Raw genomic sequence first — 17,615 nt, forward strand, 5'->3', positions numbered from 1 at the left:
GAAGGACCCAGATTTCCAATACGCATCAGAGCGCAGTTTACAGCAGGACACAAAATTAACAGGAAATTACGTCTAAATCCCCAAAATTTACATGGTAGACCCCATGCTGAAAGCATGAAATGCGATCGGGTCCTTAACAGCCACCGTCCGGATTGATCCTCGTCCCAGCCGGGGACGAACCACTTGCCGCGACCAAATCGCCATGGCTACAGAGCCTGCACACCATGGCCTACGAGCTGAGCTAGAAACGACCTGCCAAAACCGGCAGCCAACGGAGGTGGATAATTGGAGAGAGAGAGAGTGTGTGTGTGTTGATGCCTCTCTCTTGACAAAGAAGATGGCTGGGAGTTTGCCTACCTAGCGTACGTGACTTGTGCTCACTGAAGTGTGGGACCTTACGCACGTGACAGACTTGTTGCTCTAATAACTTGGGTGATCATTATACTGTATTAGTACATAGTTTCCTATGGATCCTTCTTAGTCACTCCAAAATGAAGCTCTTTGGGAGGGTTTTTAAAATTTCCATGTTTGAAACCAAAAACCACATATCTTCATGCGCTTGACTTCATGAGACAGAGTTTAGGGTTAGGGGGTAGATACATCATTTCTCTGGTTTGAATATGTCTAGACCTTGTTTATCAACTTAATTGAATGCTTACTATATGACATAAGAAGACTATGTGCCTTGATTTTTCATTTTTTTTAAATTTTGCCATTTGAATCTTGGTCAAATCCTAGGTTTGACCATGATTTAAACAAGTTTAAAACATGAATATGAAAAATTAAACATGTATCCTTCGTAGTCACTCCAAAATGAAGCTCTTGAGAGGGTTTTTGAAATTTCCATGTTTGAAACCAAAAAACCGCGTACTTCTCTTCATGCTTGACTTCATAAGACAGAGTTTCGGGATAAGGGTAGCTTGATACATGAATTTTCTGGTTTGAATATGTCTAGACCTTGTTTATCAACTTAATTGAATGCTTACTAGATGACATAAGATGACTATGTGCATTGGTTTTTCATTTTATTGTTTTTTTTTAATTTTTAAGCCCATTTGAATCTTGGTCAAATCCTAGGTTTGACCATGATTTAAACAAGTTGAAAACATGAATATGAAAATTAAGCATATATCCTTCTTAGTCACTCCAAAATGAAGCTCTTGGGAGGGTTTTTGAAATTTCCATGTTTGAAACCGGCCAAAAACCACATATCTTCATGCTTGACTTCATGAGACAGAGTTTAGGGTTAGGGGGTAGACACATAATTTATCTGGTTTGAATATATCTAGACCTTGTCTATCAACTTAATTGAATGCTTACTATGTGACATAAGAATACTATGTGCCTTGATTTTCCATTTTTTGTTTTTTCTGAATTTTTATGCCCATTTGAATCTTGGTCAAATCCTAGGTTTGGCCATGATTTAAACAAGTTTAAAACATGAATATGAAAAAATAAGCATATATCCTTCTTAGTCACTCCAAAATGTAGATCTTGGTAGGGTTTTTGAAATTTCCATGTTTGAAACCAAAAACCACTTCTCTTCATGCATGCTTGACTTCATAAGACAGAGTTTAGGGTTAGGGGTAGCTAGATACTTGATTTTTCTGGTTTGAATATGTCTAGACATTGTTTATCAACTTAATTGAATGCTTACTATATGACATAAGAAGACTATGTGCCTTGGTTTTTCATTTATTTTGATTTTTTATGCCCATTTGAATCTTGGTCAAATCCTAGGTTTGACCATGATTTAAACAAGTTTAAAACATGAATATGAAAAATTAAGCATGTATCATTCTTAGTCACTCCAAAATGAAGCTCTTGAGAGGGTTTTTGAAATTTCCATGTTTGAAACCAAAAAACCGCGTACTTCTCTTCATGCTTGACTTCATAAGACAGAGTTTGGGGATAGGGGTAGCTTGATACATGAATTTTCTGGTTTGAATATGTATAGACCTTGTTTATCAACTTAATTGAATGCTTACTAGATGACATAAGATGACTATGTGCATTGGTTTTTCATTTTATTGTTTTTTTAATTTTTATGCCCATTTGAATCTTGGTCAATGATACGTCTCCGACGTATCGATAATTTCTTATGTTCCATGCCACATTATTGATGTTATCTACATGTTTTATGCACACTTTATGTCATATTCGTGCATTTTCTGGAACTAACCTATTAACAAGATGCCGAAGTGCCGATTCTTTGTTTTCTGCTGTTTTTGGTTTCAGAAATCCTAGTAAGGAAATATTCTCGGAATTGGACGAAATCAAAGCCCAGGGGCCTATTTTCTCACGAAGCTTCCAGAAGTCCGAAGGAGAGATGAAGAGGGGCCACGGAGGGGCCACACTATAGGGCGGCGCGGCCCCCCCTTGGCCGCGCCGGCCTGTAGTGTGGGGCCCCCGTGCCGCCTCTTGACCTGCCCTTCCGCCTATAAAAAGTCTCCGTGATGAAACCCCCAGTACCGAGAACCACGATACGGAAAACCTTCCAGAGACGCCGCCGCCGCCGATCCCATCTCGGGGGATCCAGGAGATCGCCTCCGGCACCCTGCCGGAGAGGGGAATCATCTCCCGGAGGACTCTACGCCGCCATGGTCGCCTCCGGTGTGATGTGTGAGTAGTCTACCCCTGGACTATGGGTCCATAGCAGTAGCTAGATGGTTGTCTTCTCCCCATTGTGCTATCATTGTCGGATCTTGTGAGCTGCCTAACATGATCAAGATCATCTATCTGTAATTCTATATGTTGCGTTTGTTGGGATCCGATGAACAGAGAATACTTGTTATGTTGATTATCAAAGTTATACTTATGTGTTGTTTATGATCTTGCATGCTTTCCGTTACTAGTAGATGCTCTGGCCAAGTAGATGCTTGTAACTCCAAGAGGGAGTACTTATGCTCGATAGTGGGTTCATGCCTGCATTGACACCTGGGACAGTGACAGAAAGTTCTAAGGTTGTGTTGTGCTGTTGCCACTAGGGATAAAACATTAGTGCTATGTTCAAGGATGTAGTCACTAGTTACATTACGCACCATACTTAATGCAATTGTCTGTTGTTAGCAACTTAATACTGGAGGGTTCGGATGATAACTTTGAAGGTGGACTTTTTAGGCATAGATGCAGTTGGATGACGGTCTATGTACTTTGTCGTAATGCCCAATTAAATCTCACTATACTCATCATGATATGTATGTGCATGGTCATGCTCTCTTTATTTGTCAATTGCCCAACTGTAATTTGTTCACCCAACATGTTGTTCGTCTTATGGGAGAGACACCTCTAGTGAACTGTGGACCCCGGTCCAATTCTCTTTACTGAAATACAATCTCTTGTAATACTGTTTCTTGTTTTACGCAAACAATCATCTTCCACACAATACGGTTAATCCTTTGTTACAGCAAGCCGGTGAGATTGACAACCTCACTGTTTCGTTGGGGCAAAGTACTTTGGTTGTGTTGTGCAGGTTCCACGTTGGCGCCGGAATCCCTGGTGTTGCGCCGCACTACATCCCGCCGCCATCAACCTTCAACGTGCTTCTTGGCTCCTCCTGGTTCGATAAGCCTTGGTTTCTTTAGAGGGAAAACTTGCTGCTGTGCGCATCATACCTTCCTCTTGGGGTTGCCCAACGAACGTGTGAAATACACGCCATCAAGCACATTTTAAGGCGCCGTTGTGGAGAGATCAAGGCACGGCTGCAAGGGGAGTCTCCACTTCTCAATCTCTTTACTTTGTTTTTGTCTTGCTTAGTTTTATTTACTACTTTGTTTGCTGCACTAAATCAAAATACAAAAAAATTAGTTGCTAGTTTTACTTTACTTGCTATCTTGTTTGCTATATCAAAAACACAAAAAAATTAGTTTACTTGCATTTACTTTATCTAGTTTGCTTTATTTACTACTACTAAAATGAGTAATCCTGAAGTTGAAGTTCGCACGTTTAAGCAACGAGGGGGAGAATGTTTGAGAGATGCTTGGTATAGAATTAGTGATGCCCATAATAGATGCACTAAGAAGCACTCCACCATTATTTTACTCAGGAATTTTTATGTTGGTATCTCTAGCTGGAATAGATATGTTCTTGATAGTCTCGCAAAAGGTGACTTCCTAAGTACTCCTGCATTAGAAGCTAGTTGCATTATTGAGAGCTTATTTGGAATACCCCTGTTGATAAAGTTAAAACTGAAATCTCTCTTGAAGATGTTATGAAAAAATTGGAAACCATAGAGAAAATTTTTCCAAGTATTGAAGCTAAATTGGAAATATTACTTGATAAAACTGATGAACTTGATAAATCCTTAGGAGGAATTGATGAAAGAATTAGTTTCCTAGGAACTAATGCTGTCCATGATGATCAAATCAATAGGATTGACGAACTTGAAAAAGCTATGGGAACCTTGGGTTCAACATTTTCTTCTCTTAAATATAAGGAGAAAGCTTATGTGGGTAAGGAGCAAAAGTTTATGTATGTCTCTAAAGTGCCTAGACCAAAGAAGTATTATTATAGGCCTAAAATTGACAAAGCCCTTAGTACCACTATGGATGGGGAGCTCATGATAACGATGCACCATCTCTTGATAATACTTGATACACACTTTCTGCGCCTAGCTGAAAGGCGTTAAAGAAAAACGCTTATGGGAGACAACCCATGTTTTTACCTACAGTACTTTGTTTTTTATTTTGTGTCTTGGAAGTTGTTTACTACTGTAGCAACCTCTCCTTATCTTAGTTTTGTGTTTTGTTGTGCCAAGTTAAGCCGTTGATAGAAAAGTAAGTACTAGATTTGGATTACTGCACAGTTCCAGATTTCTTTGCTGTCACAAATCTGGGTCCACCTCCCTGTAGGTAGCTCAGAAAATTAAGCCAATTTACGTGCATGATCCTCAGATATGTACGCAACTTTCATTCAATTTGAGCATTTTCATTTGAGCAAGTCTGGTGCCATTTTAAAATTCGTCAATACGAACTGTTCTGTTTTGACAGATTCTGCCTTTTATTTCGCATTGCCTCTTTCGCTATGTTGGATGAATTTCTTTGATCCATTAATGTCCAGTAGCATTATGCAATGTCCAGAAGTGTTAAGAATGATTGTGTCACCTCTGAATATGTCAATTTATATTGTGCACTAACCCTCTAATGAGTTGTTTCGAGTTTGGTGTGGAGGAAGTTTTCAAGGATCAAGAGAGGAGTATGATGCAACATGATCAAGGAGAGTGAAAGCTCTAAGCTTGGGGATGCCCCGGTGGTTCACCCCTGCATATATCAAGAAGACTCAAGCGTCTAAGCTTGGGGATGCCCAAGGCATCCCCTTCTTCATCGACAACATTATCAGGTTCCTCCCCTGAAACTATATTTTTATTCCATCACATCTTATGTGCTTTTTCTTGGAGCGTCGGTTTGTTTTTGTTTTTGTTTTGTTTGAATAAAATGGATCCTAGCATTCACTTTATGGGAGAGAGACACGCTCCGCTGTAGCATATGGACAAGTATGTCCTTGGTTTCTACTCATAGTATTCATGGCGAAGTTTCTCCTTCGTTAAATTGTTATATGGTTGGAATTGGAAAATGATACATGTAGTAATTGCTATAAATGTCTTGGGTAATGTGATACTTGGCAATTGTTGTGCTCATGATTAAGCTCTTGCATCATATGCTTTGCACCCATTAATGAAGAAATACATAGAGCATGCTAAAATTTGGTTTGCATATTTGGTTTCTCTAAGGTCTAGATAATTTCTAGTATTGAGTTTGAACAACAAGGAAGACGGTGTAGAGTCTTATAATGTTTTCAATATGTCTTTTATGTGAGTTTTGCTGCACCGGTTCATCCTTGTGTTTGTTTCAAATAGGCCTTGCTAGCCTAAACCTTGTATCGAGAGGGAATACTTCTCATGCATCCAAAATACTTGAGCCAACCACTATGCCATTTGTGTCCACCATACCTACCTATACTACATGGTATTTTCCCGCCATTCCAAAGTAAATTGCTTGAGTGCTACCTTTAAAATTCCATCATTCACCTTTGCAATATATAGCTCATGGGACAAATAGCTTAAAAACTATTGTGGTATTGAATATGTAATTATGCACTTTATCTCTTATTAAGTTGCTTGTTGTGCGATAACTATGTTCACTGGGGACGCCATCAACTTTTCATTGTTGAATTTCATGTGAGTTGCTATGCATGTTCGTCTTGTCTGAAGCAAGAGAGATCTACCAACATATGGTTAAGCATGCATATGTTAGAGAAGAACATCGGGCCGCTAACTAAAGCCATGCTCCATGGTGGAAGTTTCAGTTTTGGACAACAATCCTCAAATCTCAAATGAGAAAATTATTAATTGTTGGTATATGCTTATGCATAAAAGAGGAGTCCATTATCTTTTGTCTATGTTGTCCCGGTATGGATGTCTAAGTTGAAGAATAATCAATAGCGAGAAATCCAATGCGAGCTTTCTCCTTAGACCTTTGTACAGGCGGCATAGAGGTACCCCTTTGTGACACTTGGTAAAAACAATGCATTGTGATGACCCGGTAGTCCAAGCTAATTAGGACAAGGTGTGGGCACTATTAGTACGCTATGCATGAGGCTTGCAACTTATAAGATATAATTTACATGATGCATATGCTTTATTACTACCGTTGACAAAATTGTTTCATGTTTTCAAAATCAAAGCTCTAGCACAAATATAGCAATCGATGCTTTTCCTCTATGGAGGACTATTCTTTTACTTTCAATGTTGAGTCAGTTCACCTATCTCTCTCCACCTCAAGAAGCAAACACTTGTGTGAACTGTGCATTGATTCCTACATATTTGCTTATTGCACTTATTATATTACTCTATGTTGACAATATCCATGAGATATACATGTTACAAGTTGAAAGCAACCGCTGAAACTTAATCTTCTTTTGTGTTGCTTCAATATCTCTACTTTGAATTATTGCTTTATGAGTTAACTCTTATGCAAGACTTATTGATGCTTGTCTTGAAGTGCTATTCATGAAAAGTCTTTGCTATATGATTCACTTGTTTACTCATGTCATATACATTGTTTCGATCGCTGCATTCACTACATATGCTTTACAAATAGTATGATCAAGATTATGATGGCATGTCACTCCAGTAAATTATACGTGTTATCGTTTTACTGCTCGGGACGAGCAGAACTAAGCTTGGGGATGCTGATACGTCTCCGACGTATCGATAATTTCTTATGTTCCATGCCACATTATTGATGTTATCTACATGTTTTATGCACACTTTATGTCATATTCGTGCATTTTCTGGAACTAACCTATTAACAAGATGCCGAAGTGCCGATTCTTTGTTTTGTCACTGTTTTTGGTTTCGAGAAATCCTAGTAAGGAAATATTCTCGGAATTGGACGAAATCAAAGCCCAGGGGCCTATTTTCTCACGAAGCTTCCAGAAGTCCGAAGGAGAGACGAAGAGGGGCCACGGAGGGGCCACACTATAGGGCGGCGCGGCCCCCCCTTGGCCGCGCCGGCCTGTAGTGTGGGGCCCCCGTGCCGCCTCTTGACCTGCCCTTCCGCCTATAAAAGTCTCCGTGACGAAACCCCCAGTACCGAGAACCACGATACGGAAAACCTTCCAGAGACGCCGCCGCCGCCGATCCCATCTCGGGGGATCCAGGAGATCGCCTCCGGCACCCTGCCGGAGAGGGGAATCATCTCTCGGAGGACTCTACGCCGCCATGGTCGCCTCCGGTGTGATGTGTGAGTAGTCTACCCCTGGACTATGGGTCCATAGCGGTAGCTAGATGGTTGTCTTCTCCCCATTGTGCTATCATTGTCGGATCTTGTGAGCTGCCTAACATGATCAAGATCATCTATCTGTAATTCTATATGTTGCGTTTGTTGGGATCCGATGAATAGAGAATACTTGTTATGTTGATTATCAAAGTTATACTTATGTGTTGTTTATGATCTTGCATGCTTTCCGTTACTAGTAGATGCTCTGGCCAAGTAGATGCTTGTAACTCCAAGAGGGAGTACTTATGCTCGATAGTGGGTTCATGCCTGCATTGACACAGGACAAAGGATGAAAGTTCTAAGGTTGTGTTGTCTTGTTGCCACTAGGGATAAAACATTAGTGCTATGTTCAAGGATGTAGTCACTAGTTACATTACGCACCATACTTAATGCAATTGTCTCGTTGTTAGCAACTTAATGTTTGGAGGGGTTCGGATGATAACCTGAAGGTGGACTTTTTAGGCATAGATGCAGTTGGATGACGGTCTATGTACTTTGTCGTAATGCCCAATTAAATCTCACTATACTCATCATGATATGTATGTGCATGGTCATGCTCTCTTTATTTGTCAATTGCCCAACTATAATTTGTTCACCCAACATGCTGTTCGTCTTATGGGAGAGACACCTCTAGTGAACTGTGGACCCCGGTCCAATTCTCTTTACTGAAATACAATCTCTTGTAATGCTTTTTCTTGTTTTTTGCAAACAATCATCTTCCACACAATACGGTTAATCCTTTGTTACAGCAAGCCGGTGAGATTGACAACCTCACTGTTTCGTTGGGGCAAAGTACTTTGGTTGTGTTGTGCAGGTTCCACGTTGGCGCCGGAATCCCTGGTGTTGCGCCGCACTACATCCCGCCGCCATCAACCTTCAACGTGCTTCTTGGCTCCTCCTGGTTCGATAAACCTTGGTTTCTTTCTGAGGGAAAACTTGCTGCTGTGCGCATCATACCTTCCTCTTGGGGTTGCCCAACGAACGTGTGAAATACATGCCATCAGTCAAATCCTAGGTTTGACCATGATTTAAACAAGTTTAAAACATGAATATGAATAATTAAGCATGTATCCTTCGTAGTCACTCCAAAATGAAGCTCGATCTTGAGAGGGTTTTTGAAATTTCCATGTTTGAAACCAAAAAACCACGTACTTCTCTTCATGCTAGACTTCATAAGATAGAGTTTGGGGTTAGGGGTAGCTTGATACATAAATTTTCTGGTTTGAATATGTCTAGACATTGTTTATCAACTTAATTGAATACTTAATTACTAGATGACATAAGATGACTATGTGCATTGGCTTTTCAATTTTTTTGAATTTTTATGCCCATTTGAATCTTGGTCAAATCCTAGGTTTGACCATGATTTAATCAAGTTTAAAACATGAATATGAAAAATTAAGCATCTATCCTTCTTAGTCACTCCAATATGTAGCTCTTGGGAGGGGTTTTGAAATTTCCATGCTCTTGAAAACCAAAAACCACTTCTCTTCATGCATGCTTGACTTCATAAGACATAGTTTAGGGTTAGGGGGTATATAGATACATGATTTTCCTGCTAGTTTTAATATGTCTAGACCTTGTTTATCAATTTAATTGAATGCTCACTATATGACATGAGCAGACCTTGGTTTTAATTTTTTTATACCCATTTGATTCTTCGTCAACAAATCCTAGGTTTGTTGACCTAGATTTGAACAAGTTTAAAACATGAATATGAAAAGGTAAGCATGTATGCTTCTTAATTAGTCACTCCAAAATGAAGCTCTTGGGAGGGTTTTTGAAATTTCCATGATTGAAACCAAAAACCACTTCTCTTCATGCTTGACTTCATAAGTCAGGGTTTAGGGATATATATGGGGTAGATACATGATTTTTCTGGTTTGAATATGTCTAGAGCTTGTTTATCAACTTAATTGAATGCTTACTATATGACATAAGAAGACTATGTGCCTTGATTTTCCATTTTTTTAAATTATGCCCATTTGAATCTTGGTCAAATCCTAGGTTTGACCAAGATTTAAACAAGATTAAAACATGAAAATGAAAAATTAAGTCTTGATCCTTCTTATTCACTCCAAAATGAAGCTTTTGGGAGGGTTTTTGAAATATCCAGGTTTGAAACGCAAAACCACTTCTCTTCGTGCATAGTTTAGGGTTAGGGGTAGATACATGAATTTTTGGTTTATAGTAAGCATTCAAGTTGATAAACAAGGTCTAGACATATTCAAACCAGAAAAATCATGTATCTACCCCCTAAGGCTAAACTCTGTCATATGAAGTCAAGCATATAAGAGGAATGGTTTTGAGTTTCAAACATGGAAAATTCAAAAACCCTCCCAAAAGCTTCATTTTTGGAGTGAACAAGAAGGATCCAGGCTTACTTTTTCATTTTCATGTTACTGACTTGTTTAATTCTTGGTCAAACCTAGGATTTGACCAAGATTCAAATGGGCATAAAAATTCAATAAAGAATTCAAAAAATGAAAAACCAAAACACATAAGCTTCTTAAGTTATAGTAAGCATTCATGTTGATCAACGGAGTCTAGACATATTTAAACAATAAAAATCATCTATATACCCCAAACCCTAAACTCTGTCTAATGAAGTCAAGCACGAAGAGAAGTGGTTTTCGGTTTAATTTTTTATTTCTTTTTTTTTAAAATTTTATGCCCATTTGAATCTTGGTCAAATCCTAGCAGGATTGACCAATATTTAAACAAGTTTAAAACATGAAAATGAAAAGTAAGTATGGATCCTTCTTATTCACTCCAAAATGAAGCTTTTGGGAGGGTTTTTTAATTTTCCATGTCCGAAACCCAAAATGACATCTCTTCGTGCTTTACTTCATAAGACAAAGTTTAGGGGTAGGGGGTAGATACATGATTTTTTTGATTTGAATATGTCTAGACCTTGTTTATCAACTTGAACGCTTATTATATGACATCAAAAGACTATGTTTTTTTTTGAATTTGTTATGCCCATCTGAATCTTGGTCAAATCCTAGGTTTGACCAAGATTTAAACCAGTTTAAAACATGAAAATGAAAAGTAAGCCTGAATTCTTCTTAGTCACTCCAAAATGAAGCTTTTGGGAGGTTTTTTAAATTTCCATGTTTGAAACCCAAAACCACTTCTCTTAATGCTTGACTTCATAAGACAGAGTTTAGGGTTAGGGGCCAAGTATATACATGATTTTTCTTGTTTAAATATGTCTAGACTTTGTTTATCAACTTGAATGCTTACTATATGACATCAAAAGACTATGTGTTTTGGTTTTGATTTTTTTGACTTTGTTATGTCCATTTGAATCTTGGTCAAATCCTAGGTTTGACCAAGATTTAAACCAGTTTAAAACATGAAAATGAAAAGGTAAGCCTGGATTCTTCTTAGTCACTCCAAAATGAAGCTTTTGGGAGTTTTTTTAATTTCTAATGTTTGAAACCCAAAACCACTTTTCTTCATGCTTGACTTCATAAGACAGAGTTTAGGGTTAGGGGGTATATACATGATTTTTCTGGTTTGAATATGTCTAGACTTCGTTGATCAACTGTAATGCTTACTAGATGACATAAGAAGCTTATGAGATTTTTTATTTCTTTTTTGAATTTTTATGCCCATTTGAATCCTGGTCAAATCCTTTGTTTGACCGAGATTTAAACAAGTTAAAACATGAAAATGAAAAAGTAAGCCTGGCTCCTTCTTAGTCATGAAAATGAGTTAACTTGGCTTTCCAACCCTTGAATCCATAGGAAACTTTGTACTAATGCAGTATAATAATCACCCGAGTTTTTACACCAACAAGTCTGTCACTTACGTGTGGTGCCCATGCATGAGGTCCCAAACTTCAGTGAGCACAAGTCACATGCGGTAGGCAGGCAAAATCCCCGATCAATCCGGGCGGTGGCTCTTAAGGACCCGATCGCATTTCTTGCTTTCAGACTGGGGTCTACCATGTAAAAGTTTGTTCCTTTTGGATGCATCACTCGTATTTGCAAGTTTTTTGGGGGTCCCGCAAATTCAGGGTAGCATCATGCCCCCCTTCCCACGCCAACACAAACAGAGTTCAACACAACCTAATTAAGCAAGGTTCAACACGGACATATATAGTTCAACAACCCTAATTAAGCTAATAGGTTCACCACAAACAACGCACGAGCAGCAAACATAAACAGAGTTCAACAAAAGATGTTACTTTTGAAGCAGTAGGAGAGACAAACATGCACAACAGTTACGGAGTATATTTACCATCTTCTTCCTGTCGCCTCCTCCCGGTCCCGCTTCTTCTGCTTCTTGCTGCCCATACCTTTAATCTTTGGTGGCTTGGGCTTGGGAGGAGGCACACGACCGGTCTCGATAGCTTGGTTCAATTTCTTCCTTAGGAATAGCCCATAGGCCATGTGGTTGGCTATGAAGCCGGATCGGTTAACAGTTTCCCCAACTTTAAGACAGCCGGACCCACCGGCTTCGGCATGCTGCAGGACGCTTTGAAAGTCAACCTTTATGCTCTTTGTGCAGAAGGGGCAGCTGTTCCTGGCACCAGTCCAGGGTTCACTCCAATACTTGTCGAACTTCCCTGCCTTAAGCTTGTTGAGAGTGGCCCTGGCCTTCCTATGACGCGACTCGACATCGCTGTCAACCTCATCAGTAGCAACCTGATACATGCCAAATAAACAGGTGAAGCAAATATGTAGCAGTTGCAACTAATAATGAATATGAATCTAAAAAGATTCTGACGCTAATTCAAAACCCTATAACGCAAAAAAGAGAGGGAGAGACCATAGAGCAAATCGATACAGGGCTATGTTGAATAAGGGAGAGAGGTGAATCGGATGTGAAGCAAATATGTAGCAGTTGCAACTACTGAATATGAATCTAAAAAGATTCTGACGCTAATTCAAAACGCTATAGCGCAAAAAAAAGAGGGAGAGACCATAGCGCAAATCGATACAGGGCTATGTTGAATAAGGGAGAGAGGTGAATCGGAACATACTTCCTCCCCCTCGTCGACGATATTCTCATCGAAGGTCGGCGGCGGCGGTTCAAAGAAGAGTTCAACCTCGTCCTCGTCATCTAGGGGATGCTTCCCAAGAGAGTGGACCCATCTACCAACAGCATCAGATGTCGATGAGCGACCGATGGCCCGACCTTCAGCAATGGCCTCCGCTTCGTCTTTGGCATCCGCTGCGGCGATGATCGCCGCCGTTGTGGCCATGCGTGCTGCGGTCGCGGCTCTGGACGCCACCTCTGCGGCTAAGGCCAGCCGCGCGGCTTTCGCTTTCGCTGCGTTGACGGCGTCGGTTGGGCTCTCCATCGGTGGAATGGGAAGGGGAAGCGAAGAGAGGGTTTTTTCCTAGTCCGTGGAGAGAGGGAGAAGTGTGGACATGAAATGGATAACTGATGACCCACAAGTATAGGGGGTGTATCGTAGTATCTTCGATAAGTAAGAATGTCGATCCCAACGAGGAGCAGAAGGTGTTGACAAGCAGTTTCGATGAAGGATTCACTGTAAATGCTCACAGACAAGTATTCAGGGGGGTTTGATGTAACAGTTGAATAAAGTACGAGTATGTAAAGTGCGAGAGTAATAATTGCAGCGAGTGGCCCAATCCTTTTTAGCACAAAGGACAAGCCGGTTTGTTTACTTATAATGACCAAACGTTCTCGAGGACACACGGGATTTTAGTCTAGTGCTTTCGCTACATACGGCTAAATAATCTTCATTGTTGTGATAAGTGTTGTGTGGGTGAACCTATGCTAATGTACCGCCCTTCCTAGGACTAATACATACTTGTGATTATACCCCTTGCAAGCATCCGCAACTACAAGAAAGTAATTAAGAATTAAATCTAACCACAGCCTTAAACTACGAGATCTGCGATCCCTCCTGCATCGATATACCAACGGGGGTTTAGGTTTCTGTCACTCCGGCAACCCCGCAATTGGCAAACGAGTACAAGATGCATTCCCCTAGGCCCATAAATGGTGAAGTGTCATGTAGTCGACGTTCACATGACACCACTAGAAGAATAACACCACAACTTAAATATCACACCATTGAATATTACTCAACCATAGTTCACTACTAACATTTAGACTTCACCCATGTCCTCAAGAACTAAACGAATTACTCACAAGACATCATACGGAACATGATCAGAGGTGATATGATGATGAATAACAATCTGAACATAAACTTGGTTCAATGGTTTCACTCAATAGCATCAACAACAAGTAGAAATCGATACCGGGAGAGTTTCCCCTATCAAACAATCAAGATCAAACCCAAATTGCTACGGCGGTGGCGGTGTCCAGCGGTGATGACGGCGGTGATGATGGTGGAGATGATGATGATGGTGATGGCGATGATGTCCAGCTCGATGACGGTGTCGATGGCGTCGATTTCCCCCTCCCGGAGGAATTTCCCGGCGGATTCCTGCCCGCCGGAGAGCTCTTTTCTCTCTGGGGGTCTCCGCCCCGCCGCGGCGGCCGGAACCCTGCGCGAGGGACCCTCTGTGGCTTAGGTCTTCGGGGCGAAGGGTTTGGCGAAGAAAAGGAGGCGAAAAGGGTCGTGGGCCCCAGGACCATAGGCCGGCGCGGCCAGGGCTGGCCGCGCCGCCCTAGGGTGTGGGCCCACCCTGGCTGCTCCTGGCTCCTCCTTCCGGCTTCCTTCGTCATCTTGAAAAATAGGATTTTTGGTATAATTTCCTTCGAGTTGATCTTCCGAAATATTGCGTTCGACGGTGCTTTTTCCAAGAGAATCCTGGCTCCGGTGTTCGATCCTCCAATAATGATGAAACATGCAAAATAGATGAAATAACATAAGTATTGTGTCCCAATATGAAATATATCAATGAATAACAGCAAATTATGATATAAAATAGTGATGCAAATTGGACGTATCAACTCCCCTAAGCTTAGACTTCGCTTGTCCCCAAGCGAAATCGAGCTCGATAGACATGACCACATGTTTATGGAGTGAAGAGTCGATAAATAAAATACGGACAAGAAGCATCATATTCATTCACACAGGACATTATAGTAAACAACCTCTTATAACTCATATTGAAACAAGTATAAGGTAATCACAAGTAAAGGTGCATGAGAAATCATGATTGGTGATGGCAAACTTCGTTCTTGGTCAGAGAACAATTAACAGATTATATTTATCTCATTGAGCAGCGCTCTCATGTTAGAGTTTATAAGGCACAACTTGCATACTCAATCGTAATGGTCTACTCATAATCATTGATAACTTGCAAAGCTATATTCATTCAAATAAAACTTGTACTAAACAAAGAAGAATAAAAGACATGATGTAGCAAATCACAATATAATGGTTTGATCACAACTACTCAAATGCTTGTTTGAGATGGAGGGAAATAGGTTTACTGACTCAACATAAAGTAAAAGACAGGCCCTTCGCAGAGGGAAGCAGGGATTAAATCATGTGCTAGAGCTTTTTCAATTTTTGCAATCATATAAAGAGAATAAAAGTAACATTTTGAGAGGTGTTTGTTGTTGTCAATGACTGGTAGCGGGTACTCTAACCCCCTTGCCAGACAACCTCCTAAGAGCGGCTCCCATATTATTTTCATTTTGTGTGGCACTCCTTCCAACCTTTCTTTCACAAACCATGGCTAACCGAATCCTCGGGTGCCTGCCAACAATCTCATACCATGAAGGAGTGCCTTTTTATTTTAGCTTTATTATGATGATGACACTCCCCCCAACCTTTGCTTACACAAGCCATGGCTAACCGAATCCTTTGGGTGCCGTCCATTAATCACATACCATGGAGGAGTGTCTATTTAGTTTAATCAATTTGGGACTGGGAATCCCATTGCCAGCTCTTTTTGCAAAATTATTGGATAAGCGGGTGAAGCCACTAGTCCATTGGTGGAAGTTGCCCAACAAGATTGAAAGATAAAACACCACATACTTCCTCATGAGCTATGAAACATTGACACAAATAAGAGATACTAAGTTTTGAATTGTTTAAAGGTAGCACATGAAGTATTTACTTGGAATGGCAGAAAATACCATGTAGTAGGTAGGTATGGTGGACACAAATGGCATAGGTTTGGGTTAAGGTTTGGATGCACGAGAAGTATTCCCTCTCAGTACAGGTCTTTGGCTAGCAAGGTTAATTAGCAAGCATAAGAGTCGAGGGAAACAAACAAATATACATGTGATAGAAACAATCATGCATCTTCCTTGTAAGTACAAACAATTTTAACTTCAGAATAATAAGCTATGAGCTAACAAGAAAGACAATGAAACATCTACATGTATTTCTCTTTTCTATTTAAACCTCAAAGTGTTGTTGCTATTGACCAATGCTAAGTTTGCCAAAACCAAATAGATTTATTCAATGCTCCCAAAGTGATACCAATACTAACAACAAGGTGAATCATATAGTAGAGATTGCAAACTAAAATAAGATGTGCAATATGTAAATGATAAGACTTCTCATTAATATTCCATAACGATAACTCACACCAAGGGATACATAGATAACCAACTAAAGGAGAGATACTTCCAAACGCAACCCATCTTATATGATAACTTCCCTACTCATGATATGATACTACTTGACAATAAAAGTAAAAGGTAGTGATAATGTGATACCGCGGCACTCCCCCAAGCTTGGAACAAACCAAGGGGATGCCAATACCGATGATGAATTACTCCTGCGGTGATGGTGGTGATGAACTCCCGTCATCAAACTTCCAAGGAAGAGGCTCTCCATCAAGAAACGACATCTTGGTCTCGGGGATCCTGAAACTAGCAGCACGGCTTATGTATTTAAACCTGTTTTCATACTCACAGTTCTGATTCTGAAAATCATAGAGTTGTGCTTGGAGCTTGTTGGTGGTGTCGTGAAGTGAGAGGATATCGCTCCAAAGCTTTGCGGTTTCCTTCTCATGTTCAGCAATGAGTTCGGACACAATCCTCGTGGAAAATATCCACCTCACGCTCAGCCATCTTCTTGTATTTGAAAACCTCTTGTTCTAGCTTCTCCATCCTGTCTTCCAGGCTTCCTTCTCCTTTAGGACCCTGGACATCCTTGACCTGCAGTTCTCCTTCAACGAGCAGCAACTCCTTGGGGTGCATCCTCAGCTCCTCCATGTACAAGTTGCCAACATCCTTGCTGGAGCTGTCCTTCGGAGTTTCCGATGAAGACATGATGGCTCTAGATCCGAAGCGAATCTCGGCGAAACAACTCGAAACAAAACACGTCGAGAAAACGATATACGGACCTCCAGGGTCTGGGGGATTATATAGCAAAAATTTTCTCGACAAAAGGAAAGTACCAGATCGAACCGTAGTCGGAAAGGGGCGACGGGCGGCCAAACCATAGGCCGGCGCGGGCCCAGGTCAGCCGCGCCGCCCTATGGTGGCACCCCCTCGTGCGTCCTTTCCACTCCGTTTCGAACTCGTAATTTCTCATATTTTCCAAAAACAGCAAAAATATAGTTCGGAAAGTAAATTGCGTACTTTTCATTACCAGTACTGTTACCTATTCGAAGTCGAGTTCTGGCGGACTGTCAATTTGTCCTTTGATGAAAGGTTCCGGTGTTTCCACTTGAATAATATCAACATCAACATTATAGGAATCACCTGAGATATAATGCTTGAGTCTTTGTCCATTCACCACTTGCGTAGCATTGCCTTGGAGAGAGCTAATTTTGATTGCTCCTGAACGATACACCTCCTCGACAACATATGGTCCTTCCCATTTCGAGAGTAATTTCCCTGCAAAGAATCTGAGACGAGACCGATACAATAGGACTTTATCCCCAATATTAAATTCTCTTTTGATGATCCTCCTAT

This window comes from Lolium perenne, chromosome 1 (genome assembly GCF_019359855.2).
Source record: "Lolium perenne isolate Kyuss_39 chromosome 1, Kyuss_2.0, whole genome shotgun sequence".
NCBI classification, from domain to species: Eukaryota; Viridiplantae; Streptophyta; class Magnoliopsida; order Poales; family Poaceae; genus Lolium; species Lolium perenne.